This window comes from Strigops habroptila, chromosome 10 (genome assembly GCF_004027225.2).
Source record: "Strigops habroptila isolate Jane chromosome 10, bStrHab1.2.pri, whole genome shotgun sequence".
NCBI classification, from domain to species: domain Eukaryota; kingdom Metazoa; phylum Chordata; class Aves; order Psittaciformes; family Psittacidae; genus Strigops; species Strigops habroptila.
In genome coordinates this window covers 21,312,450-21,339,148 of record NC_046359.1, presented here as the reverse complement: position 1 = coordinate 21,339,148, position 26,699 = coordinate 21,312,450, and the positions used below count along the sequence as shown (strand labels likewise).

The following is a 26,699-nucleotide window of genomic DNA, read 5'->3' as shown; positions in this document are numbered from 1 at the left end:
AAGAAAAGCCCTCAGTTTTTAACAATGTGTCAGAACTAATATTATATATGTGACCTTAAATATTAACTGAGTTTGTAGAGATTTCATCATCTTCTGCATTTACGAAGAACTATTCATAATATGGCAGTTTCTTTCATAATTCAGACACTTTAGCCAAAAAAATGTAGAAAAAAATAAAGTCCAAAAGATAAAATGACAGCTACAGTGATGGAATGGGGATAAGTGATAAAGAAACTCATTGTACATCTATAATTTTCTCTTTTAACACCTTATCTTTAAGCTATATTTCATTTAAGACATCAACACAGCTTGATGTGAAGTGCATAATTTACTGAATGCTGACATTTTTGTAAGATTTATTTTGTTGTATTGCAAGTCAACTACAGTCTTGGAACTCTATGTCTTACTTGCAAAATAATGAAAAAACCTTTCTGTTTACTGGAGCAGTGATCAAAACACGAACATTATATGCCACATCTAGTTTAAAACATAAATATGAATGCCCAATTTACCTAAAATCAAAACCACTCATCCAGAAGGCACAGCATCGAAGAGTTTTGATTAGACCTGACAAGCTAGCGCAAGGTACTTGATAGAACATTTAACAAAGCAATGCAAACTTGCTTTGACTGTGGCATCACTGTGCTTCCTGATCAGTAGTTCTTCCTTATTTTATGATGTGATAGAGATAAATGAGACTACAAAGGCCTATATGGAAACTTGTACTTTGAAAGTTGCCAGTTTAATTAATATTTGTCTTCTGTATTACATCAAGATGGAGAAAGATACATACTCATTTTCAGAATGCACTCTCCATAAGTCTCTTCAAAACCAGTGACTAGAAATGTTTTAGTATAAATAAAGTGATGAAGAAATAATTGAAAAGGGTGGACCTGGTGACTATTACAATAAAACAAATTAAATTATGAAAGAGAACTAATAAGCAACATTGTAAACCATAAGAAATAGGTTCAGGAATTGTTTGTAATGTTGGGTATACAATGCAAACCAAAGATCTAGGCACGTAAATTTACTTTTCTAGGCTTGTTATTATCAATGACAGTCTTTATATTTAGAGACTGTAGTCCTTTAAAATCAGAACACTTTTTTTAACCACAAGTACATCAATAGTGAAATAAGCCTTATCAATCCCATTTTACACAGAAGTAAAATGAAAACCAGGCAAAAACCTTTGTATAGAAAACAGTATTACTGTTAGAGAACATTTTCTATACTTAGAAATATATCCAAATATTTCTCTGTGTTCATCACTCTCTCTTCCAGATGCCCACAGGTACCTATCCACAAAGATACTTACATACCACATTTATTTCAGTTGAAGACCTGTGAAACTTCTCCCCTCTAAACAATATGAAATGTCTACTCTTCTTGCAGCTTTTGTATGCTATTGGGTGCTTTGTGGTTGTCTTCTTTGTGATGGCATCATGAGAAGTTTCTCTTTAAGGAAAGAAATTAGATAATTAGCATGAAGACAATATTAAATACTAGATGATAAGTTGGAAACATATTAACGAAAAGGTTCATGGTACTTTAAAAAGTAAAAGAAAGCAAAACTGAGTTGTGGTCATTTAACACCAATCATTCACAAAGAAATAAGTTTCTTTTTTTTCTGAATTAAGGCCCTCATTCATCACCTTACAATTCTACAATCATAACTGCTTTTTCACAGTTAATAATTCTGATTGCCATTAGATGGTGGCTGAATGATTTATGGCATAGCAAACTCTCCTCCAACTGAAAAAGAACTAATCAAGGCATCAATAACATTTCAATTCTTCATTAAATGCAGGAAAAAGAAAACAAGTATGAAAGAAGAAAAGCTATCTTAAGTCATTGTCTCACTGTGTAGCTTGAAGGTTTTAGTCATTTGTTGGATTAATTAATAAAAGATTTTCTACACAGAGGCTCTACAGAACACTAAACAAAGCAGCCTTTTTAAGACACCATTTTCAAGGGATAGAATCCAATAATATTATTATCACTAGGATTTTTAGAACAGAAGTTTTAGAACAGAAGTTGGACAACAATCAACTAGTAGTACTGGATATCTCAATCATCTAATTTCAGACATCTTAAAATTTCCTGAATTTCCAAATGACCCTAAGTATCTTTTCTCAGAAAACCTTTCATTATTAAGGTACATTGAGTCAGTCGGCCAAAAACAGTCAGTCAAACCACTGTGATTAGCTTTGAGGTTTCAGCTTAAATATTAAATAATAAGCATTTTGTAATCATAGGTACACCAAGGATTGCCAATACTTTAAGTTCATATAAAATAAAAATAAATAAATAAATAAATAAAAAGACAAAGTCAATTAAATGTGGCCCATATAGACATGAAAAATTTATCAGGATGCCTCAATTATTAGCTTTACCATTTATGCAAATGACTTAAAATTGGTTTTCTAGCACAATGTGTTTGTCACATAATAAAGCACAAGCCATACACTATTCTGTGAAACAGTTCAGATCCAAAAATGTAGGTGAGGAGAGAATGGGGAAGCAATAAGATGAAAAAGGTCAAGTCAGTGTCGGAGAATGAGGTCTTTATTTTAACCTCTCTTCTTTTTAACCACAGGTCATGACTTCCTAGTGACTGAACATGCCATTAACTATAATGCTGCATAATAAAATGTAATTCCAACCAACTTACCTGCACATTTGACGTATTGTATTTTAAATACCAATATCTCAATATTACTTAGCAAATACTATTAGGGGAAAAAAAACCCCAAAAACCCAAAAACCCTGAAACATTTGTTTTCTGTAGGAGAAAATGAACCCCTCAAAAATATAATGTTCTACTGCAATTCATTAATCAAGGTATAATTAATTAAATCTGTATCATTCTTCAGAATGGATAAAGCAATACTTACCAATGGTCTGCGAGCTGTAGTAGTTAATCTTAGATCACAGACTGTGAAGAAATTACCTGAAGAAGTACTTTCATTAACAAGAATTTTTTTACAAGTGATAATCATGATGGTTTTAGTGTATGCCAAGCAGGAGATAAGACTAATGGACCTCTTGTGTTTTGAGTATTAATTTGTAATTTATGTGAGAGAAAGATATTTAACTAAAGGGAAAAGAAATCAAACATTCAAATCAGAAGTTATAATTTCTTAAAGGTCTTTGAGGACTTCATTTTTCTTTTGAAAAAAGTGTTTCTTATGTAAGTCATCAGAGAATTATATTCAACATTATGACATGGCATCCAGATTTACACATTTGTATATACTCTATTGACATGCTTACTTTCAGTTAGTATAAATACTTACAAGATCCTAAATCTAAACATTTGACCACTTGTTTTCAATGCTTTTATATTTCTGTAGGTCCAATCTTAAAAACTTTCTAGCCAGTTCTTTCACATCAGCATCTGTGAAAATCAAACTCAGGCTGCACATTCAACAGTGGGTCTTCAAGATCAGTGACTACTCTTTAGAAATTGTACCTTCAGGGCACAGGCTTGCACTAAATACACTTTCAGAAGTGTTGCAAGCAAGGTGTTACATTAAATGAAATAGACATTTTAGTTGGCAGGGGAGAATTTGCCTGGTGTTTTTTAAAGGTCTGCACTTTGAATTTTCGTCATCTAAATTACCACAAAAGATACACCAGCCTCAATCTCCCTGCAGCAGTTGAGCTCTCCCTTCTTCAAAACACAGGGACCTCCTGCATCTGAACTATTACTGGCTATTGCTACCTGAAAAAACCCCTTTTCCCTGCACCAAGAATCTCTTTCCTTTAAATCTTCAGAGGCTCTCAATTACTTGCTTTGCCAATTTTCTACCTCTTTAGCCAACTACAATGATTTCCCTTCTACAGTGTCATGTTCCACAGACAATTCGGGAGAAAGGAAGATGTCTGAGCATCAGCAGAAGCAAGTGAAATTCTACATTTACTCAACTAAAACACAGAAGACACTGGTAGCTTGAGTGAGATACTCAAGGGAATCTGTGCATGACTTTTGTTAAAGTATATCAAATAAAGTTTTCATCTTAAAGTGGAAGTACGGTGACATTCTGCCACAAAGCTGCTCTGGTGCAGAGTAGCTGGGAAGCCATATGGGCAAGTGTCTGCCAGCTTTACCTCTGTCACTTAGCACCAGGCTGTTTCATTTCTCATTGAAACCAAAGGGATTATATGCATTAGAAAGTTTTACTCAGTGGCAAAAGAAAAAAAAAAAAAATAAAAATTCAAGAACCAAAAGTCTGAAAAATGAAGTTTTAGCAAATAATATAACAATCTTTAAATTATACATAAAGCTTTTGTGTTTTGACAGGTGCTTTAATATGCAAAATCTTATATTTCACATTTTTGTAATGCCACCAGTGCAATGTTGTACAAAGTACATGTGGATCATCTGATGGGTCTAATGTACTAAACAGAAGGAGTAAATCCAGCCATGTCTGGGGACATTGGTTTGGTTTAGCATAAGCCAATTCACAGTGAACTTGAAACTAATGTTATTCCCCATTGTGTTGCTGCATTACTTATGGGCCTTTATAATACTTCCACAACTGAAGGAAAACATCATTAGAATAAAATCTGTGAACATTTTAAAGGACAATTCTAAGATGATGAATGAGAATTTCCCTGTGGCAAAACAAGTAGTGACAGGGTAAGTATCTTCATGGGCCTTTAAGTGGCTGAACAAGGCAATGAAAGGAAAGATTTATGCTTCTCACATTTGGTAATATTATTCAAAAACTTGTGGGAATTTGCTATGCTTAAATATCAGGCAATGTCACATATTTAAGCACACTCAACCTGTCAAATTCTAACAGCATTAAAATATGGTCATCTTAAAAGCTCCTGGTTTGGATTTCAGTGAGAACTCTAAGTCCTTAGCACTGCTGAAAACACAACCACTTTGATCTGGGCATCCAACTTCTTGTCCAACAGCTTACATTTCAGTTTGAACTTTTTGTCCCATGTTCATGGTCCCGTTTGAGAGCTGACATTTTCAATACATTTGGTATGTTGAAAATAGGCAAGTTCCATCAGGGACACAGAAAAAACAGATGCAGTAATGGATAGCACCTCTGTACAGGAAGGCAGAGATGGAATGTGATGCATGCTTTCCCAGCACACAGAATAATAGGGGGAAATCAGACCTGCCAAAGAAAAGGGTCAAACACAGAAAAAGAGCTTCACTGTTTTGGCTGCATTAGAAAGGATAAATAACTTTGAGCAGCCAGAAAATTATCAACGGACAGCCTGAATGTCCAGAGCTTGTTCTAAGCCAATGCTCTCCTACAAACCACTGCCAGAAGCTGCCACCATTGTGGTCCTGTGAGATAGGAACAGAGCATAGCATGTTGTTGCCTGCAAAATGTTACTTAGCCAGTACAGAGAGTCCTGACTGTAATCCTACAGTATACTTTGAATAGCTTTCCACCACATTGTTAGGTCAGTTCTTTCAAATAGCTTATCAGTAGCAGGAGATATTTTCTAAATTTGAGAAACAGCCAGAATAGATGAGAGAAGGTGATGTGGCAGAACCTGCCTTCTCAAAAATGGTGACCAAGAGCAGATGTACTCGCACCCTATTCCTCAGTCTGAGTCTCTGCTTGTGTTTAGACTTATACTCTCCAAGCTGGTGGTTTAAGTCTATTTCCTCCACAATGCTTGGAAGAACAGAAGACAAACATCAGTACATTCTCCCGAATGGCTGTTTTCCTCCCTGTGATGTCAGCTGACCCACTCCAGGTTTAACCTAGAAAGAATCAAAAGGTAAGCTAAGTAGATGAAATGACTCAAGATCCAAACAGAAGCACATGTCCCAAGCTTACGTATCAGGGGAGATTCAGTTTTTGCTTTTGACAATCTGTGGGGAGGGTTTAGGTGGATGTAAAGAGCTGCAGCAGCAATTTCAGAAAGAGCTCATCGGAGCTGTATTTTGCTGGTAAATCCATAACTGAAGTACAGAAGAAATATGCTCAGGCTGAAAAAGAGTATTTGGCAGGAAGTGTAGAGTGGTGAGCTCAGTATGCAATTGCAGAGATCCAAAACACTCCATCTACTCTGTAAACAGGCAGCAAATGTGTGGTGTCATTGATCAACAGTCAAGATATAAATCAGCACTCTGATGTATGTGCCTATCGTTTCACTACTTAGTGATTCACTACTAAGGTGCAACCCATTCCAGGGAAGAAGCTGATTGTTAGCCAAGTTTGCAGTGGACTTATAAAGCCTCCTGGATTGGAAATATCATTATTAGAAAATGTGCATACACATAGTTAGAGCTGATTACGTAAGAAGGCATATAATGTTTTACCACACTTACGCTATATTTCACAGAAAACTTTAGACTCCTCACCTTCCACCTTGCAGTTGAGAACTGCATACTAGGTAAGACTCTTTCTATATTGAGATTACAGATTTTTTTTCTGAAATACATGAAATACCTTTTGTGCTCTCATTAAACATATATTTTTTCAACAACTTTTTTTCATCTTCTAGCAAGCATCCCACATTCATAAGGTCCTGCAGTCATCTTTGCCATGAAACAAAACTTTGAGGTCACAAACCCTCAGCATAGGTTTCTTCATATACTAGTGTGAGATGTTTTAACAATGTGGTGACACTTGGGGGAGTAACACCTCTGCCTGTCATGTGAAAAGTGGTATCTGGAATAAGTTTACAGCAATTCCAACATCAGCTGCATCAGCAGCAATTCCTGTACGTAGGTCAGAGCTGTGGTTGCCTTTTTTTTCCATGCACACAAGGTAAGTCTCAGAGAAACTGTACAGTATTACCAAAAATGTCACTGCCTTGCATCAGTTTAAGCAGCCAAGTCAATGTGGTTTGTGCATGTACATGATGATTATATCTTACATTTTCCATTTAAGTTATTGAAGTCATGCTTACTAGGGGGAAAAAAATACTACGGGTTATTCTCCTCCAATATGTGAAAACCATGTGAAAACCATGATTGATGACATGGCTCCAAGGAATAAGCCTCAATGACATCTGCAGCACAGCTATGAGGTTACTAATAACCACAACCTGTGAATTGAGAAAGAAGCCCTTAAAAATGACTGCTGACAAACACAATGAAAGAGATTTATGGATTGCCTACTTCAAGAGTTCCCATCCCTTGTGGAATGAATGGCTTGTCTCATTCATTATGTTACTGTGACATGAAAATAGTATTCTGCTTTGCTGGTTTTTTTTTTTCATCTCCACTGAGTGGCTATCAGAAACTCCCTTCCAGGGAAAACAATAAATATGAATTATGCAGCCACTGAACTTTCAGAGATTTTAGCCCTTCATTCCTTTAATGTTTCAGGAAAACAGGATGTCTTTAGCTCCCAACAAAAAGGATATCAGCTTATCAACAGTAGATATTAGCAAACCTATTACATGGCTGTAAAGCAAAGCCACTTTTAAATCTAGTTATCTGTGTTCTTACTGCCTTTATTCCTGCCAAGTGTTTATACTAAACCAGTGAAGGTTGATATCTCCAGTGTTAAATACGCTCAATCTCTACTCAGTTCACAGTGACCAGGGTCCTCTCTCATGTGTTGTTATCAAATGTAGTCAGGAATAGAGTACAAGACCATCGACTGCATACAGACAAGGACACAAAGATTGTAATAACATAAATATAGTAAAAATAAATTAAATAAAAATAGTAAAAATAAATATATTAAGGATAGAAAAGGCACAGTGGGTCAAATATTTAAAAAGGAAGAATCCCAATTCACTGGCAAGGGTTATTTCCAGAACTACACAGGCCATGTAACGAGGAGGCCTGTATTGGCAGAACATCTTACAGTCAACCCTAGCACTGAAACTGTGACCTCCTATTTTGATCTGGTGGATAACCATACAGCTGTAAATGCTAAGTTGGAAATAGATATGCGTCTTACATAGGGCTTCTCTGGTAGTATCACGCTATCCAATGAAGAAGATAGGAAGACAATTGCTGAATCTGCACATCCAGCAGTTTGTGAGCGACCTATAGTTGACACTAAATGAAAAGGATCTTATCCACCTCTGAAGACTTTTTGCATCTAGGATCTTGGGCAGAGACAGAAGCTGTATGGAGGGAATAACAGTTAATGCAAAACTGCTGTGTTGCTAATTTATGTGGCCAGCAACCTTCAAAACTACAGAAACGCTATGGATCTCAAGAGTGGTCAAGGGACTTTTGTTAGTTAATATGTAATTCTATCAAGTCAGTCCAGATCTCTATGTATTTGTGGATTTTACACTGCCATTCATCTGTGTAGCAGCATGCACCTGCACTGCTATGTAGCATACTGTACATTATACTGATGAAGTGTCTGCTTGCTTTAGCAGAGTCCATATGCTGGGACAGAATATAAGGAGAAAACACCTTGATAAACATACCTAATCTGCAGAAATTTATATGGATTAAATTTGCAAGTATTGGAATCTCCTTCATTTCTGATGTTTAAGCACCATCATTTTTTCTCTAAAGATTATTTAGATAACATTTGGGAGTCAGATATACAGTCTGCTTAGTGGATTGCCCTCATCAAAGAGATATAAAAGGATTACAGAGAAGATTCAAATACTTATCTAGCCTGGCCACAGGAAAAGAAATCTCAAGCTGCAAATCAGTCATAACCGACTGAAATAATTGCATTTCCACATATCTCCCTATGAGAAAGCTTGTGTATGGGAAGCATTACAAAGGGGTAAAAAATAAACTAGCAAGCAGCTGGAAGATGACAGTCTGCACTGGAAAGATGAGGAAATTAGTATATTTGGTGTATTATAGGCTTTATTATCAGATGCGCCTTGTTGATGTAGACTGATTTTGGTTTATACTGGAGAATTTTCTCTTAGCACCAAAGCCAGTAAAGTGTATCTATACTTCAAGTGATGAATGGGCAACATTGATGTTATACATTACTCGGAAGTCCGTGACTAGATTCTTTGTGTGGGCAAGGATGGAATTGTTCCAACTCCAAGTATTTTCATAATAAATACATATTTTCTTCATCAGCATCTACATAGTAGCCATTGTACATTCAGCATACACAAAAAAAAAAAAAAAATAGCAATGGTGTTGAATATTATAGAGAAAATATTATCTAGTTCACTAACCAAATTTCCCTCCCCCTAAACTGGTTGCTCAGAATAAAACAGAATTAAATGTGTAACTGACCAGCCTAAACAAGAGGTTCACTGTGTTCTGCTTTGCATGTTATTATATCAACATAAACCTGCCACAGAATTCAAACGCTATTAGGCACTTGCCTTCTTGGACCAATGTCTCCCATATCTTTTGCAGTGCCATCTGAAAATATCACTGCTCCTGTGCTGCTCACTGCCACCTGTTAGTGGGAGATTGCCAGGTCCACCGTGCTATGATCAGGAAGCTGAGCACATCTTAATCCCTCACAGATGAAAGTCAGATGAACTACTGCTAACCCCCATTGCGGGCCTTTAAAACTAACGCTGCAGATTTTTCTGGGAGCTGTGCAGGCTGTGATCACACCCTATGCTCCCAGGGCAGTGCCCTCTAGCAGTACAGAGGCAGCAAACGGAGAGAGACTGGGGAAAGGAGAAAAAAGGATGTAACAGCTTCAGCAAATGCCCCGCTTTGCATAGGAACGTTTGCCCACAGCGAGTGCCTACTCGAACACTGCCACCCATTGCTGCATCTCTGTATTTCTGTATTCTGCTAAAACATGGTTTGTTGTTAAAACAATATAGGCATGTTACTTTCAAATAACAACTGATTGACATACACAGAATTATTCAAAGATAATGAGTCTATAATAAAGTTAGTAATTAGCTTACCTTAGTATTTAGCTCTGAAAGAGGTGTTACAATCTTCTAAATTTTTATTTACTTGTCTCAGCAAAGTCCATTTTAAAAATCATCCTAATGTACACATTACAGGCAGGGAACTAATAGTAACTGTAATCATAATGGCAATAGCAATAGTAACAGCAGCAGCAATAGCAGTAGCAGTAGTAACAGAAATTGGCATAGCTATAGTGATACTTGTAGTTACAAAACATAAAGATATATAAAACATTCATAGTATGTAAAGGCAGATATGGGATTGGGGGCTTTTTTTTTTTTTTGGCTTTGTCATTTTATATTTTGCTTGCAAGTGTCTGTGTTATTACTGTTCTGATCTTGACAGAAAAAAATATGCATCAGATACTTGAAATATACTTCATCACTGAATCACGTAAATCTCCTAAAATAAAAGTTTTGAATTGCTCTTCTTAGGCTGTTTTCCATATGATTTCCCAGTAGTAAGGAAGTGACTTTCTCCTCTCCACTGGTTGTCATTACCTTATTTACAGAAAGAACCCAAGTACAGTTTTCAGTTGAAAAATTATATAAATCTCTAAATTTGTTTCCATTTTCACCAACAGGATACAGAAGACCTCAACAAAAAATGTGTTATGAATTACCATTCAGTCTTCTGGATCATACAGCTCCCCATCTAAAAATCTAAGTTATTTTAATTTTAGACAAGACAATAAAGAAAGGGATATCAGAATGGTTTAAAATACCTAATTTTAACAGTTTTAATTTTTAATAACATTAAAGAGAAGTCTGATGATGTAGTTAGCTGGGCCTAGTTAGACCTATCATTCACTAACCACAGATTTACTTGAGGTGCTAACAAATCTGTAGACCTCTCATCCTGTTAGTCAAGTCAAGCGCGGCCAATCCTAGTTATCCTAGTTCATCATCTGTCTTAAAGCAAGTGCATCATAGGACTGTGCAGGCTGGGAAGAACGTCAGGAGGTCTCTAGTCCAGCACCTTCCTAAAGGCAGGGTCAGATCTGGGTCAGAGCTGAGTGCTCAGTCAGGCCAACCTCCCTTGGCAGCCTGTTTCTGTTCCTGGCTGTCCTCATGATCTAAAAGCTTTTCCTTACATCTTTCTGAACTTCTCCTGTTTCAATTTACAAGCATTATCCTTTGTCTTTCTGTCATGCACCACTGTGAACAGCCTGGCACCATCTCCATACCCTCCTGGTAGAGACTGGGAGGCTGCTGTTAGCCCTGCACCAAAGCCTTCTCCAGGGTAACTGAGCCCATATTCCCCACTCTTTTGTCATAGGGCAAGCTCTTCTAATCCCACTATCTTGGTGGCTGTCTGCTGAGCTCCTTCCAGTTTGCCCATGTCTCCCTTGTACTGGGGGGCTCAAACCCAGATGCAACACCCCAGATGTGGTGTCACCTCCCTCGCCTTGCAGGGTGCACTCCTGCTAACTCATCTCAGTGCATGGCTGGCCACCCCTGCTACAGGGGCTCTGCTCACAGGCTTTTCTGCAGCACACAGTGGAGGCTCATACCCACACTAACTCCAAAACAGCCTGCCCAACTGAAGAGCAGAGCACCATGTGAGCTAATTTTCTTTGCCAAGAAAGTTGCTAAGAAGCAGGAGAAATTAACCAGAATGGATCCCCACACTGCTGCAGTCAGATGATTTCTGGTACCTGCAGTAGCTTGCTTAGAGTTAATTGGACTATATAGCATAATTGGCAGTGTGGTCATCTTTCATGAGGAAAGAGAGCAAGGTGTGACTGTCATAGCTGTAGTTGTGATAGTTTGAAGCCACTAAGCAGCAGGCTTAAGACTGCTATCTTTGTGTTAGAAATACAAAAGTCAAACTTAGCCATCTACCCGTCTTCTTGAATGTCTGATCTCAGCAACAGCCATCTTGAACTGATTCAGAGCATTATTTACCATAAGGCAGGGACACCCTCACACTCAACATATAGTACCCAGCACAACATACATTGTAGGCAGAGGCAGATGTAAATGCTGGATTCTGCTTGATCCTATAACACAGGGTTACAAGCTCCAATGGTAGTAACTGTCTTTATCCTCCCTAAAAAAATTTGTCCTGAATTATCTTTTTTTTCCTCAAAAATATATGTAAAAGCCTATAAAGGATATAAAGTAAAAACTGTACATGTGTCAGGCTGAAATGCAAAATGAGCAACCAGGCAGTAATTTTTTTAAGACTCCTTAAAGAAAGTATTACAATATTGAAAAATGGTTCTTCATAAATTCAGCTTTATTGGGGGAAGGAAAGAGGACAGGGGAAAGAAGACTGTATGCTCCAAAGCTATGAAACTCTTGGATAGAGCAGAAAGATTATCTTGCCAATAAACATGCAGAGCAGATTCTCAAATACCTTTCTGATATGCACTGCATTTTATTTGGAAGAATATGAGAAGACCTGTCTGTGTCATTATCTAGCAGGCATACAGGTTGGTATGGTACATTAATACTAAATCATTTAGTGTGTGTTTGCTTCAAAACAAGGCAATTTTGAATTTAGCACTGTAAAATCAATCAGGTCTTACAGAGCCCCTCTAAGCTGTTCATGCATCAGAACTGTCAGCCTGGGACAGAGAGGTCAGTTTTGGCTGGTACCCTGCTTCTTGCCATGTCTATTGGTAGATATTTAGGGGAAGGCTGTAAGAGTCATTCCTGGAAATATCCTCCAACCTTCTAATTTACAAAGATTTAGAGCCATTCTGAGCTGGATACTGCCTCCAGACCATTGTGTTTAATTATTACAGGGTTGTATTCCAAAACCTAAGTAAACCATTTAATTACAGGGCAGATTTTAGGGTTTCTTCTCTCTCTCTTGTGCTTCTCTGCCTTACCCAGTACTTTACAAGCATTCTAAACTGTTTTGGTTTTTTTACATAAATAATAAAAGAGTAAATAAAATATATAAAATAAAAATAAATTGGATGAAAAAGATATGTTTAAGTGTGCCCTTGTTTAGTGGTACATCTACAGCTGCATCAGCGAATCACTTCCCAGTTTAGGAATTTTGATGGAGTCCCATCTCCCACACTCTGCCTACAGTAGCCCCTGCCTGTTCCTTCAAACTCTGTCTTTGGCACCAGAATCTGATGCTAAATGATTAGTGTAGCAGGAGTGAAGAATACTGTTTTTCTGAAAGATTCAAAGGAGCTTTTCTTTTCTTTGGAATCCTGCCAAAGTTGGTTTGGCCAACTTCAGATATTCTCCACCCAGCTCTGTTTAAAGTTGAGGCTGATAATTTTTGTCTCAGTAAATAAAGCGAAATCATCAATCAGCCTATTAGGTCATGCAGGACAGCAAGGTCTAAAGTGATAAGCAGCCAGTCACCCAGTCTGCTGCTATAGAAGTACATCTGTTAATGGGGAGTTGGATAAAGCTGCACCAGGCTTACCTCTTTCTGACTCTGCCTTCTACGATACACAAATAAGGATGTAGTCCTGAAACATGGAATGAAGTTATTAAATGGGCACCCCATATAGTTATAATTCATGCTATAAGCAGTATTACAGACAATTACCTGGGCAGCTAAATACAGTAACCATTATGCTGCATACAGTGGCCAGAATTAACCTCTTTTTGGTTATACTTCAAGTTAACAAATTCTGAGTGATCACATAACCATAAGCAAGGGACAGCAAACTAGGTGATATGGGGGATATTGTACCTCTTCAGGACTGGAAAGGAAGTCTCATGGAAATCAGAGCCATAGTACAGTGATAAAAAAGTCACTCTGGGTTTCATGCAAGAGCTATCCCAGTGATGCTTAGGCTCCAAATAGGTCTCAGCCACAGTACCTTGCTCACTTGCTGGGGAAGGATCAGCCACTTCAGGTGCTTGGGTAAACAGGTTGTCTTTACTGGGCATATTCTGAGATCTTACACATACCATGTTGTGGGAAAACTGTACAGTCATCGTATCTATACATCCTGGAAACAAGAGCTCAGGAGATGCTGTTGAGGGTCTTCATGGAAAGTGAGAGTAAAGTGAAGGTGACAATGACCACTTCTGACTAGCTCAACAAAGATCAGTACCAACCATCCTATCTCAGTGAACAAAAAGAGAGCTTGAATACTCTCATTTCTGTGCTCAACTGCTCTCCCACTAGAGAACATGCCCTTGGCAGCTGGCATAAAGAAGGGCTCTGACACCATGCTTTCTGCATATCAACACACAGACCAGAAAGGATAGAGAACTGGTGGGGATTCCTGAATGGCCACTGTGGTTTTACCCTGAGCCCAGCTGCCACAGCCCTTCCCCTTGTCTGCCCACACAGCAATGGTATCTACCCTGAGAAGATGTGATTAGTTCCCATCCAAGAAGGTGATTAATTCCAAAAATCCTGGCATCCAATCTCTCACCAATCCTGTGCTCCCTTGTCTGGGTTTCACCTTCTGCCTGACCCTCATTCATGAAGTGCTGAAATTGATTCCATCTCATGTCCTAAGCTGGCCAGGTAATCTGGAACAGGTTAGTTTTCCTGTAAAGACACATTCTCCAGCAATCACCATCCACTGTCTATGCTCATCTCCTTCCCTTCTTGCTCACTTGCACACACACTGGGTGATGTACCTGGCAGCTTTCCCAATAGTTTCAAACTTGTGAATTATTGATCTGGCTTTGGCTGAGGCTTGTAAGCCGCCTTTCCAACAACTTTTGTATTATCTCCATGTCAGTGAGCACATTTTTTAGCAACCTCAAGCTTACTGTGGCAAATCTTGTCCCCAAATACAGTAGAGTCTTTTCTCTCAAAAAATTACCTCAAGAAATTCTCTGCTTCTCTGTGCCCATCAGCTCTCTAGCACAGTCATTCCTTGAGCTACAACTTGCTGGAGAAAACATCATAGGTCACCCCAGCTCTGAAACTATAAACATACTATACATGCAAATATATATAGCATACTGTACATGAATACATAAATATCCCAGTGATCAAATTAAAGAAGACTGACAATGGAGGCTGAATCCTTACCTTCTTGAATGAATACTTTATATACATACTGATACTGACCTCCTTCAACTGCACAGCAGCAACTCCTGCTGGGTTGCTTTTCATAAAAGAACATGGTTCAAAGAGCAACCATTCATCATCATCATCCCTATTGGAAGTTAAGGATTATATTGGTCATCCTGTTCACGTCGTTTTGACTGGAATGAGGGAGGGCTAAGACATTAGTCTTCTACAGCATTCTATAGCATTTTTCTCAAAATGACATTTCATTCTGAAGTTTGTGTAAACACCTTTGTGTTGACACTGGTTTAAATCTGGTCCAAGAGGAAAGGATTTTTTCCTGTTTTCTTATTGTTTTTTCACCCAAAGCTTTGAAATAATTTTTTTGTGAGGCACCCCTCCAGCCCAAGCAGTCTGGCTGGCACACCAGAACTTTGTCGCACTGAAAAAATTAACATATTAGCTATGTTTTCACGTAGCAGTGAACAAGAGATCTACCACTAGAAGTAGCATAATCCTCTAATACCTCAAGGTCCAGACAGTGTCCAGTCACCATGAACATTCAGGCAGGTTGATCAGTTCTGTTTCACCAGAAATTATTTCATGCTATTGCTATCTGTCCTCAGGAAATGGCCTCCACAGAGGTAGTATCCAGCAGGTAGCTAGTAGAGAATGGGTGAATAGTCCTCTGACTTATCATTCATGTTATCGTTGTTATACAAAAGACACTTTTTTCTCCATCCACACTGCTGTAACTTGCAAAACATCCAGGGCTACATTTTGAATCCTTTCCTTTGCTGATAAAATGCAAACTATTTTTCTTTCCTGTGTATGCCTACATGGCTATTTATTACTGTTTTGTATGCCCATCAGCAACAAAATTCTTGCTGTTTCATCAGTAAGAAAGCCTAAAACAATTTATAGGTCGTACCCTCCTCTATGAGAAATGTAAATTATGCAGTCAATAGAGCCTTCAGCTACGTCCATCAGTAGCTTTTTCCCAACTGGTCTCTGGGGTGGTTATCTACACTTTCATTACCCCAAGATAACATTAATGCCGTTCAGTGCTGACTGGTCTGCCTGATAAAACTAAGCATAAACCCATGATGATGATGCAGAACATGACTGACAGTTTTCAGAAGAAAAGCAAAATCCAGGAGCACGTCACCTCCCTAGAAAGAGCTGCATTTGACTGCCAAATATGTGAATTTTAAAATTGTTCTGTTTAATATGCTGCATCGAATTTTGCCTTATTTCATTATAGTCTATACCACTTTTGCTTCATGTTCCTGAATGTCTGCGATAGTCATCTGTCAAATCACAGGAGCTGGCATCCCTGAGTAGAAAACAACACTTCCAAGGAAAGCACCTTCATAAGGAAGTGGAGGAAGAAGGGCAGGAGAGAGAATGAAGACATTGCTTCAGATCTAGGACACAGGGTAACAGCTAATAGCTACTGCTCCACAGTACCCTATGCCTCACAAGGCACAGAATTCTGAAGCAAAAAATGTGTTTTCATTTTGCACATGTGGCAAACATGAATTTAATCAGTTGGTTGGGACAACACAAGTAGGCAAGATTTTCTAAAGAGTAAAAACCTCGACAAAACAAAAATCACAAGAAAACCCCACACAACAAAACAAATAAAAAAACCCCACCAGAAGACAAAATTGCCGTAACTTTTTGGCATTTTCAAATTTAAAAGTGAGCTCTTTTGAAACAGTATTTTTACTCTCTGTATTGACATATGGTTTTTGAAAAGGAGGTTAGAAATATCAAAAATTTTCCCAAGCAAAAAGAAATATTTTAATTTCCAAATGAATTATTTGAATGTTTTCAGTTCATTCATTTTCTTAAATTTCTAATAATCTTAAAAACCTTGCCTTCTCCTTTAACCTTCTTCTTCAGAGTCAGCAAATTAATCATTAAATTCATTTCTTGTCCAGCTCAACTTGGCACCATAAGACATTCAAGGTAATAGAACACTGGCCTAAACTTTTGGTGATAATAAAAGTGAAATGACTATGAAATACTGGTATTACCTTCAATTTGCCACAGCAGATGAAGGGCCATTCACTCAGAACCACTGTTATAAGCTGTCTGGTAATTGAAGCTATTGTATTGTATGGTCTACACACCTCCCCCATACAATTTGTTCACTTAATTTGAAATCCTGTGATCCTTTGCAATTCCATTTCTCCTTTCAATTACTTGACTTGTTCATTTTCCTGAGTAGACACCTGATATTGCACATGGACTGCCCACATACATTTAACTGGTTTCAGTTTTTCTTTCTTTTTTTTTTCCCCTTTTATGCAATCTTTGCTCTTGTTTGAAAGCAAGTAATTTTCATTTAAACCTCTTTGTTTCTTTCCAGTGTTTTCTTCATCCTAAACATTTCTTATCTGGTTGTCTATTTATTTACCACTTGTTTTGCTTCATATTAAAATTCCTTGAACTGTCTTTCTTTCAAATAATATAAAAAAGATTCAGATTTGTTTGTCTTGTGTCCCGTTTCCCTTAATGGCAGATAATCCTCTTACTTGCTTTGCATTATCTGTTGCTGCTATTTGCAACCAAAATTCAAGTAGCACTCTGGCTGTAACATCATGGACCCTGAAGATCCTGAAGAAAGCTGGTCAGTGAGCAGCAGTGGTCAAAAAAGCAAATGAGACATGATGCTGCAGTAAAAGGGACTACAGAATAACATTGTCTTGGTTTCTGTATGTGCTGAGAAATTTTTGCTCACACTGGACTTTGCCAACAGGAACGAGGCTTTGACACTTCTGCAAACCACTCTCCTTTAAACCACGTGCTTCAGCTGTGCCCAGCGCTGGCTGGGCAGAAAGCGGACCCAGCCATCCATAGTGGTAAGAAATGCTCCACCTCAAGTGTCCTGTCTCTGTGTTTGCAGGATGTCCACAGCCTGCTTCAGGTGGCTCTTTAGAGAACTGGCACCTTTATGAGCGAAACAGTAACAGAAAAAGGTCCATAGCAGGATGAGGAAAAAAGTTATTGTTCCCATAGAGACTAAGCGCCCAGGAGAGAAGAACTTGTTGCCGGCCTCCTCCTTCCTTCTGGATAAATCTCACCTCTGAATTGAAGTCTTCCAGTGTCATAAAAGCTGTCATTTTTCCCTTAGTGGGACTATATATATTCCAGTTTCCTAGAAACAGTTTTGCAGCTGCCCATAGCTCAGTCATCTTCCAGGTTCAGTTCTCATAACTCCAGTTCATCTGTCCTCCTGCCCAGAGTCTGGAAGCTTTCAGTGCCTGCTGTCAGCACATTTCAAGATGCACTAACTTAAAATGAGGCAAACTTCTCCTAACATTTAATTCACCTGGCTGGCATGTGTTAAGGGAAGCATGGGCATGTTTACATACGACTTTTTGTTATAAAGTATTACCTGTCATGTGATATAGTCAGAAGTCACCTCCTAGCCTAAAAAGAGCCCAAAGCGAGGTAAAATAATTCTCAGTTTTCCAAAAAAGCATGGCGACAATATTCACACAAAGGAAAGTGCAAGGATCTTGCCTTAAAAAATTACTATTTTCATATTTCTTTCTGCTTACCAGAAGCAAATATTCGATTGTTTAAGGTAACAAGAAGAATAAACAAGATATATTAATACCATGCAGCATTGGCCCTGAAAGCCTTGCCAATCGTACCAAAGGCAGACTGGTTTGCTTAGCTTTGTGGGGCTTTTTTGAGGTTGGTTTTTTTTTTCTTTTTCTTTATAAGAAAGGCAGTAATTTCAATATTGCAAATATTGAAATTTTCTAAGTATAATTAATAATTCAGATGCAGTTATGTCAACTCATTCCTGAAGTTTCTTATTTAAATGATTGGGAGAAGGAGAATACAAGTCTTGAACAAGGGATTGCAGTGGCTCTGGGGAGGTATTGCTTTGGGTTTTAAACAAGTCTCAAACACAAACACGTACCTTCCCAAGCTCCCGTGCAGACTACTAAAACACTTCCTTTAGGAGTGCTGGAGTAAATCAGCACTAACTACCAGGTTCCTTCATAATACTTCATAGTCAGGTAGGATCAAAGCAAGGGCAGTCCAAGAGTTATGAAGCTCAAACAGGAGTGAAAGAGCCAAGAACCTTGTGATTGGAATTAGCAGTTAATTACTGCCCACTTGTGGCAAAATAACAGGGACTAAATTGGGCTGCTAGGAAAAAACCTGCAGACAGTCAGCAGATACCCAGCTGTGACTGCCCTAGGTCTCTTTAAGATTTGATTGCAGCATGATGGTTTCCCTCCTGTTTTGTCAGGGAAGGTGTCATCAGCAAAGTATAGAGAAAGTTGGCTAGTTGGAAGATGCCATGCTATATAAAACATTCTCCTGCTGTGAAGCATAAAACAATTAAACACTTTGTGCAGCACCAGCATATAACAACATAAATACAACCCTGCAGAATAAAGTGGTTTACAACAAAGAATCCCCACAAAAAGTTACTTTGACAATCCCAATACGCAGCGATATTTTTATCTGTTATTTAAAATTTAAAATTGAATGCAGATCCTAAGTGAAATAAGTTAATTGGATGCTAGTGAATAATCTGTTAACAAATACTGTTTCAGAAAGGGCGGGTCCATATTTCTGCTGGTCAGCACATAGGGATGAATGTGTGTGAATATCTATCCCCTTATATATGACGAAACCTAAAGCAATTTTATCAGCTTAATATTATATAGGTCATTAGGGATAGTAGTAGTAGCTGCTCCCTGCAAATCAGGAACCTGAAAGTTCCAAAAGCCAGGCTTGTGAAATATTAAAAAATTTTACAGCCTGAAATGTTGAACAGGCTTATGAAATGAGCAGCAGTTGCAGACTGGTTTGTTGTTTTAAAGCCTGCTTCATGAGATCCTGCTATTTGCAGCAGAGTACATCAAGAACCTTTCAGTTCAGAGGCTTGCAGAAGTTAGAGACTGGAAAAATTCAAGGGCAAGAGCAAGATCAGTGAGGGGAGGGGCATGGCATTATATCATTCTCTGAAATATTACCTCTGTTATGTGTAGCCCAGCTCAGCAAGGGCAGTTTTGCCGGAGTAGTTGCTGTGCCTTTCATTCTTAAATGGACATTTCAGTGCACTTTACAAGCAGTGAGTTAGATCTCGTTATTTTCTTCCTCATTTTATGATAGAGAAACTAAGGTACAAAACTATTAGGAAGCTTAATTTCAAAGGTGTTGAGCACACCTGCTCCATCTAAAGTTAGTGGAACATCTGCAAATCAGACTGTAAATGGTAAGTCTAAAGTCATAACTGTCTGCTGTATTGGCAACAGGAAGAGAAGCCAGAGCTTTTGTCCCCTAATTTTTGCTTTAACCAGCAGTTCTCACCCTTGTAATGACAGCTTTCTTTATTTTTCCGGAAAAATTGAAACATTTGGCTTGTGACACCATGTTAATAAATGAGTCGAGTCCCCTTTGATTGCATTCCTAGCTCTCTTTTGGCAGAAAAAGGGAAACATTCTTCACAATAGTGCTTCCATAAGATGGGCTTGTAGAGCACACATTTATTAGGGACAGTCCCTAAAATCGTTAGCCAGATAACATTACATTGTGCCCCCATTATATCTGCCTCATCTACTTTTTTTTCTTGTCTGTCAGCAATTAACAGCTAAGCCAAATGTATTTTCTCCAACTCAATTCACAGTAAAATAAGTCTTTAAGAACCTACAGAGGGAGCATGCAAGGTGTTCATGTACTACAGCACTAAATGCAGTACAAATTAACTAGATGATTATTTTGCAGCTATGGGGCTAGCCCTAGCCCCTACCACTGATACAGACTCTTCCGTCTGAGAATTTTCACTGGAAAAAGTGAGGATTTGCAAAGTCTCTGCAGCATGAACTACCCATGCAGAACTTCTATTCATTTTGATGTTTCTGAACAGCAAGCCAGAACTAGCTGCAGGAATGCAAGGTAAAAGTCAGTCATAAAGGACTGATGTTTAGGAAACATATAAATTGGTTAAAGAACTCTAAGTCAAAATAATGATGAAAAATAATGGAATAGAATATCAGATAGTCAATAGTCTGTAGGAATGACTGCAGTGGGAGCATTCGCATGACCTAGCATTTTATAACAACGCAAGCTTGAATATCTGAAAATAATGAGCCATAATAATTGATCCCAGCTGTAATGAAAACATCACTTAGTATTTCTATTGCAGTCCTATTTGGCACTGGTCTCAACTTGAGAGTGGTAAAAAGAAGCCTTAACATTAATAGAAAATGATGAACAACTGATTATCTATGGGCAATGCAATATCCATGGTTTCTATATCTGAATTTGGTCTGATTGTGTTTTCGAAGCTCACTGCTGTATATGGAATCACGTTCAGTGAGCCCCTGAGACTGAACCTTGAGGACTAGAATATAGACTTGAGGATGAAATGTATCCCAGTGGGAGAGGGGAAGAATCCAGTCTTTGCCAATGAGAAAACCATTGCCAGATTTCATCTGGAAGAGAACAAGAATGACAACGCCAGACTGAAGAAGATGCAGAGCCACAACTAATCTTCAGTGGAATATTTCTGATCTGCTAAAAGAAAGTTAAGGAGTCTAGTACAGACTTCACAGGATTGGAATGGTATGTAGATGAAAATCTCTGCAATAGTATTTAAGAAATAAAACATCAACTGGGTTTTTTTTTTTTTTCTTTTCTGGAAGGATCCAACTTTCCAGGTATAGAGACAGAAATTATACTAATTTGGGTGCAAATGTGCCTGGAGATAACAGCTTGAGGTTTTTTTCTATCAACTACTAAGTAAAAAAAAGGGAGAAGTTGGCTTCGACAAGTGATGAGGACACTGGAGAAAAACTGGCTATAGAAAATTAACTCAAGCAAAGTGACTTGGAATTAATTTCATCTAAACAAAATTAAATAATAAAGGTAAATCTGTAGTTTAGATTCTTTAGTTCAAAAGAGGAAACTTTGGTAAAAGAAATGTAAAGTTAATTGGATGAGAAACTTTGGGAGTTGAATGCAGAGGGCACCTGTAATTTTGTTAAAGTAGATACTTATTTTAAAAGCTATCCAAAACTTGAATCTTGAACAAGAAAAAATTTAAAGAATAGTTCCAGACTTGCACACATCAAAAAGATGTCAATAGAGAAAGAAAGAATAAACCTGGATTAAAAAAAAAAAAAAAAAAAAAAAATTAGCAAAGCAAGTTAATATTGGAAAACAAGAAACAGGAACATAAAGTGAGAATTTCCAGAAGGTCAGGTGAGTTATAGACACATCAAAGAGTACTGAAACAGCAAAGTAATACACCTCTGAAGAAAAACCAAGTGCAATCCCCCAAAGACTCTATTTAGACAAAATATTTCTAGTAGATATGCGGAAGTAATTAAGATATTTTACTAGATACGGGTAAACTTTAACCAGAATTTTGTACAAATTTCTGGTTCCTAGCACAAACCAGTTCCACACAAGGTGTGCAGAGACAAAGCTGGTGGGATGATCTTTTAAGAAGAGGTTATGGAAGCTGGACTTGGTCAGTAAACCAAAGGCTGAGTGAGGATCCAAGAGCATCCTGTAAGTTTATCCAAAGAGCAAACTAGAATACAAAACAAACAAAAACCAAAGGCTTTCCAAAGGGGTAAACACTGCCCATAAATAAATTCACATTGGAAATGTGGAGTTTCTAGTCATAAGCAGAAAAGTGAGAACAGCTTCCCTATAGGAGTACAGAGGCATAAAAGCTGATGTGATTACATCACTTCTAATATCAAAATGTGGAAATCATAGGATAAGATGAAGAAATGACCTCTAGCTTCTCTGTTGCTGAATTTCTTGATGTTCCCTATACAGTATAATTTTGCTGTAATTCTACTTTGCACCTATATTTATCACTTACTTATTCAACGTTGGACAAACTGTGAAAAAGACCTGACACTTTAATGTACTGCGTAACTAGCCTATAAACATACTTCTTTGGCATAGAAAGGCCAAGAACTTCTCAAGGATCAGAACAATAGGCATTTATGAAGAAAATGAGCACAGTCAGGGCTGCTGTAGATAAACAAAGGAGGAAGGAAAGCAATATGAAAAAAGGGGGTTGAAAAAGATAAGTAGACAGAATACCAACCTTCTTGCTTAGGTTCACAAGCCAGCTACTAATTGCTCACTATGTCAAGTTAGTTCATAATTATCTAGTGTTCCTTGCATCTTCTTCAGAAGCAGCTGGCCCTACTCAATTTCTAGCCAAAAAGCACCAGTTTCAGATGATTCAATGAGGTGACTTGATAGAGCACATTTTATGCAGTTTACCATCTTTTTTAGAGAGAAAAAAGCTGAGATTCTTGTGCATCAGTTGCATAATTACAGAATAGTAAGGGAGTTCTGGCATTTGCTACTGAAGACATTGAAGAAACAGTGACAAACAAATACAAGTGAAGCCTGATTTTCCTGGGGTTTGGGGTTGTTTTTTGGGTTTGGATTCAGGTTTTTTTTCATCATTTGAACATGCAGGGATGCAAAAGGCTTAAGGTCCCATAGTGCACTGGTGTAAATCTTAGTAGCTATGCAAGACACAAATGTTCACTTAGCTACTCATGAATGAAAGTGTTACAGCTTCAGGTAAAAAATGCATCTGTCTGCATGGAAAAATAACAAAGAAAAATAATCAAACAATCAAACATGAACATTGTTTCCCCTCCTGCACACTTCCAGAATTGCATTAGTAGCCACAAAGTATGAGACAAAGTCAATTACTCATTGAACAAAATAGAATTAAGGTAACTTTAACTCAATACTCATGACTAAGAAGTTCATAAATAATGCACAAAGTGATTCAGAATGGTAGGAGTGCAGAAAAAAAAAAGAAGAAAGAAATTCAGCATAAGTAGCTTCTGCAGTAGCCAAGACTCCTTTGTATTTTAACATCTTAGACTTCAAAATGGGTTTCTAACTTTGTTTTGATGCATTTTTCTCCACTTGAATTCAAGGCACAAGCTTTCTCTTGATTTTACAATGTATTCAAGAAAGATATCATATAATGCTGAACTGAGATACTAAAAGCATGCATTTCTTCTTAAAAAATAAGCAAAAATGTCTGCATTTAAAGACCAATCTTTCATAAGTAATTCCTTTAAATCAGACTGAAAACAAACCAAACAGAAAACAAACAAACAAACCAACAAAAAAAAAAAAAAAAAAGCAAAACACTGATAAGGTGTCCTAAAATAATTTGAAGAGGAAATACAGTTCAATAATGCTGAAAAGAAGTTAGAAGCAGAAAAGACTTCAGTAAGTTATGGGCTCATTTTCTACTCAGTAGGAAATAGATAAAGCACAGTTTAGAAATGTTAACTTAGTCTAAATGATGTCCTTTCTATGTGTGCTTTGAAACAATTTATTATTCATATAAAACGGTAGGAGAAAAACCTGTCAGTCATGCTGTCTGTGTAAGAGCAAAACATCTGCTCACAAATAACAGAAAGCATCACAATTAACAATTTACACAGAAACTTAGAGATGCTCAAATTTAAAATACCTGTGAGCATGACTTCAAAGGCAAATGTAATCGCTTTTTATACACCAGCGTACACTGGAAGATACTGAGGTGAGTCCACCTATTTCTATTGGGATTCCAAAAATGTTAAGTGATTCCATAAGACATGTTTTTTTGGGTGAAATGTCATATGCCTCACCCTCCCCGTTCTTTATCATAGCTTAGACAAACCTATGGTTCAAGAAAAGGCTTTAATGTGTTTTATTTGTCTTTAATGAGACAAGAATTCTTGGTGACTTTTTTATCTCCTTCTATAAATATCTGCAGCACTTTTTTCCAAACCTACTGAGCCAGGAAAAAGTTAGAATATCAGTTTTATTCTGTTTTGCTATGTTGCTGGTGGCTCATGCAACCTCAGTCTCACTGATGACCCTCATCTCTAAGAGCTCCAGTTCCTTTTTTGTTCCCTGAGATGAGTGTGCCACTTCTTTTTGAAACATAAAACAGGAAGGAATCGTGTGGTGATTATTGTAGATCACAAAAATATAATACAAAGACTGCTTCTGAAAGCTGTTTGAGAGCTTTGTTGTCTTAAATTATTACTTTTACACACCAATAGCAATAATGTATACATTTAAAGCTTTGGATTGTTCTTGACAGAAAATAAAGTAAAACATTCACCTAAAGATACTATAATAAAATGTCTTGAGTCATTTGGAAATGGTATTGAGGAGAATTTTTTTCTGTATTGTGTAGCAAAAAGAAAAGGTGCAAATTCTTGACAAGCTTGATTTTTCCATTATGGCAAAAAGAATTTCTGCTGAAGATTTCTTAAGCCAACCCTGATAGCTGTCACAAGAAGAATTAAAGATGCAGGCAGTGGTTTTCAGATTGACAGAAGCAATTGGCTGGAGCAGGAAGAAATCTAAATGATATCTATTTGAGGAAAATGAAGAGAGTGCTGATGCAATTATTTTTTCAACAAATGAGATGGACTGTGATGATAATTTTGTATTTTGAGAACATAAGAGAGAGCAAGAGAGCAAGAAAATAAAGAAACAAAGAGAATTTAACCAAGAGAATTTAACCAAGAGAATTTAACATAGAAATTTGCTGCAGATGTAACACAGTTTCTATGGGATTCCAGTGGGAGTTAAACACAGTAAAGCAAAGGTCACAATCATAACTCTAAAGGCAGCTTCTGCCAATTAAAGAGAAAAGGTTTAAGGCCAGTGTTCAATATCCTTGCCAAGGATATTTCAAAGGAGGTTGACCCAACTGAAGTTTCTGGTATATTTTTCTGTGAGGAAATTAAGTGGTAGGCACTGCATCATAAAATGAACCTGCATGAATGCAAGGCACTCTCAGGAGTGGCCCATGTGATGATGTTACCAAATCAAGCACACTTACTAAAAATTGATGGCATCCTAACTCCAACCCCAGTGGTCAGATGAGCCATATACAAGGCTCCCAAGCCATTGCACAGCCAAAATATTTTCCCACATTCCAGTTCTCTTTGCAGCTCATACTTTGCTCTAGTAGATTCTTTCTACCCCTACTACAGCTGCAGCCTTCTGGTCCTTGTTGAGGACAGAAAATGAAAATTACCATTAGTGTAAGAGGTAACAAACCCCCGGACTGAGGTTGTCTAGGCTTGAGCTGGGATTAGCTTATTTAAGCTGTTATCAATTGTCTAGTAGCTAGGTAACTGCTCCCTAAATTGTTTTTAGCTTCAATTTAATCTTCTGCAATGGCGTGGTTAACACTCACTGTTAATGGCAATAACCAGTAGCTATGTTCTGTGGCACAAATTCTAGAATAAAATGTGCTGTGAAAGAACACCAACATAGGCAGATATCAGAGGTTCCCTAGAGCAATCACAAATCACAGGTCACTACAGGAGTGCAGTCCGTCAAATCAGGGACAACAAAAACAACTGAAAAAAATGGATAACTGGTAAACAATGAAAAGAAAGAGCACACATACGTGTTGTGTTGGGAAACAAGAGAAAAATAACCCCAAGGAGGCTGCAGGACCAAGGGATCACTGCGACCAGCATCAAAACCCTTCTGGCAAAGTGTCCAGGATACCAACGATTCTCAATATCATCACCCCTTTCTTCTGAAAAGACACTAAAGCTGTGGCCTGATGACTCAGAGAACCTTTGCATGAGTGACCATAAGACCAGTGAAACAACCAGGTAGATAAGAGGAAATTTGGCCTTTGCAGATTTTGGGGATTTTACATGAACATTTAACTGTGTTGTTAATAAGTCTTGTTTATTTTTCTTGTGTTTGTTTGGACTATCAGTGTTATTATTACTGTTCCTGGTCTGATAATAACTGGGGTTTGTATTTGATTAGTCCATCAAGCCTTTAATGTGACTAATGATAAATTAGTCTACATGTCAGTTGTGTTCCCTTTCTGCCCATACAAGACTTTGAGAGTAATACGATCAGG

The 26,699-nt window shown here is 37.7% G+C and overlaps 1 long non-coding RNA gene across 3 annotated transcripts in view; it reads right to left on the bottom strand.

Moving 5' to 3' along the window:
- Positions 1-476: 476 nt before the first annotated feature.
- LOC115613903 overlaps positions 477-26,699 on the bottom strand; it is a 59,908-nt gene continuing 33,685 nt past the window's right edge. For 2 of the 3 annotated variants that reach the window (XR_003993561.1, XR_003993563.1), the window contains exon 7: positions 477-1,458. This is a non-coding gene — a long non-coding RNA (uncharacterized LOC115613903). Of the gene's footprint in view, positions 1,459-3,239; positions 5,744-26,699 lie in introns of those variants that run through there. The other variant, XR_003993562.1, reaches the window with a different exon arrangement.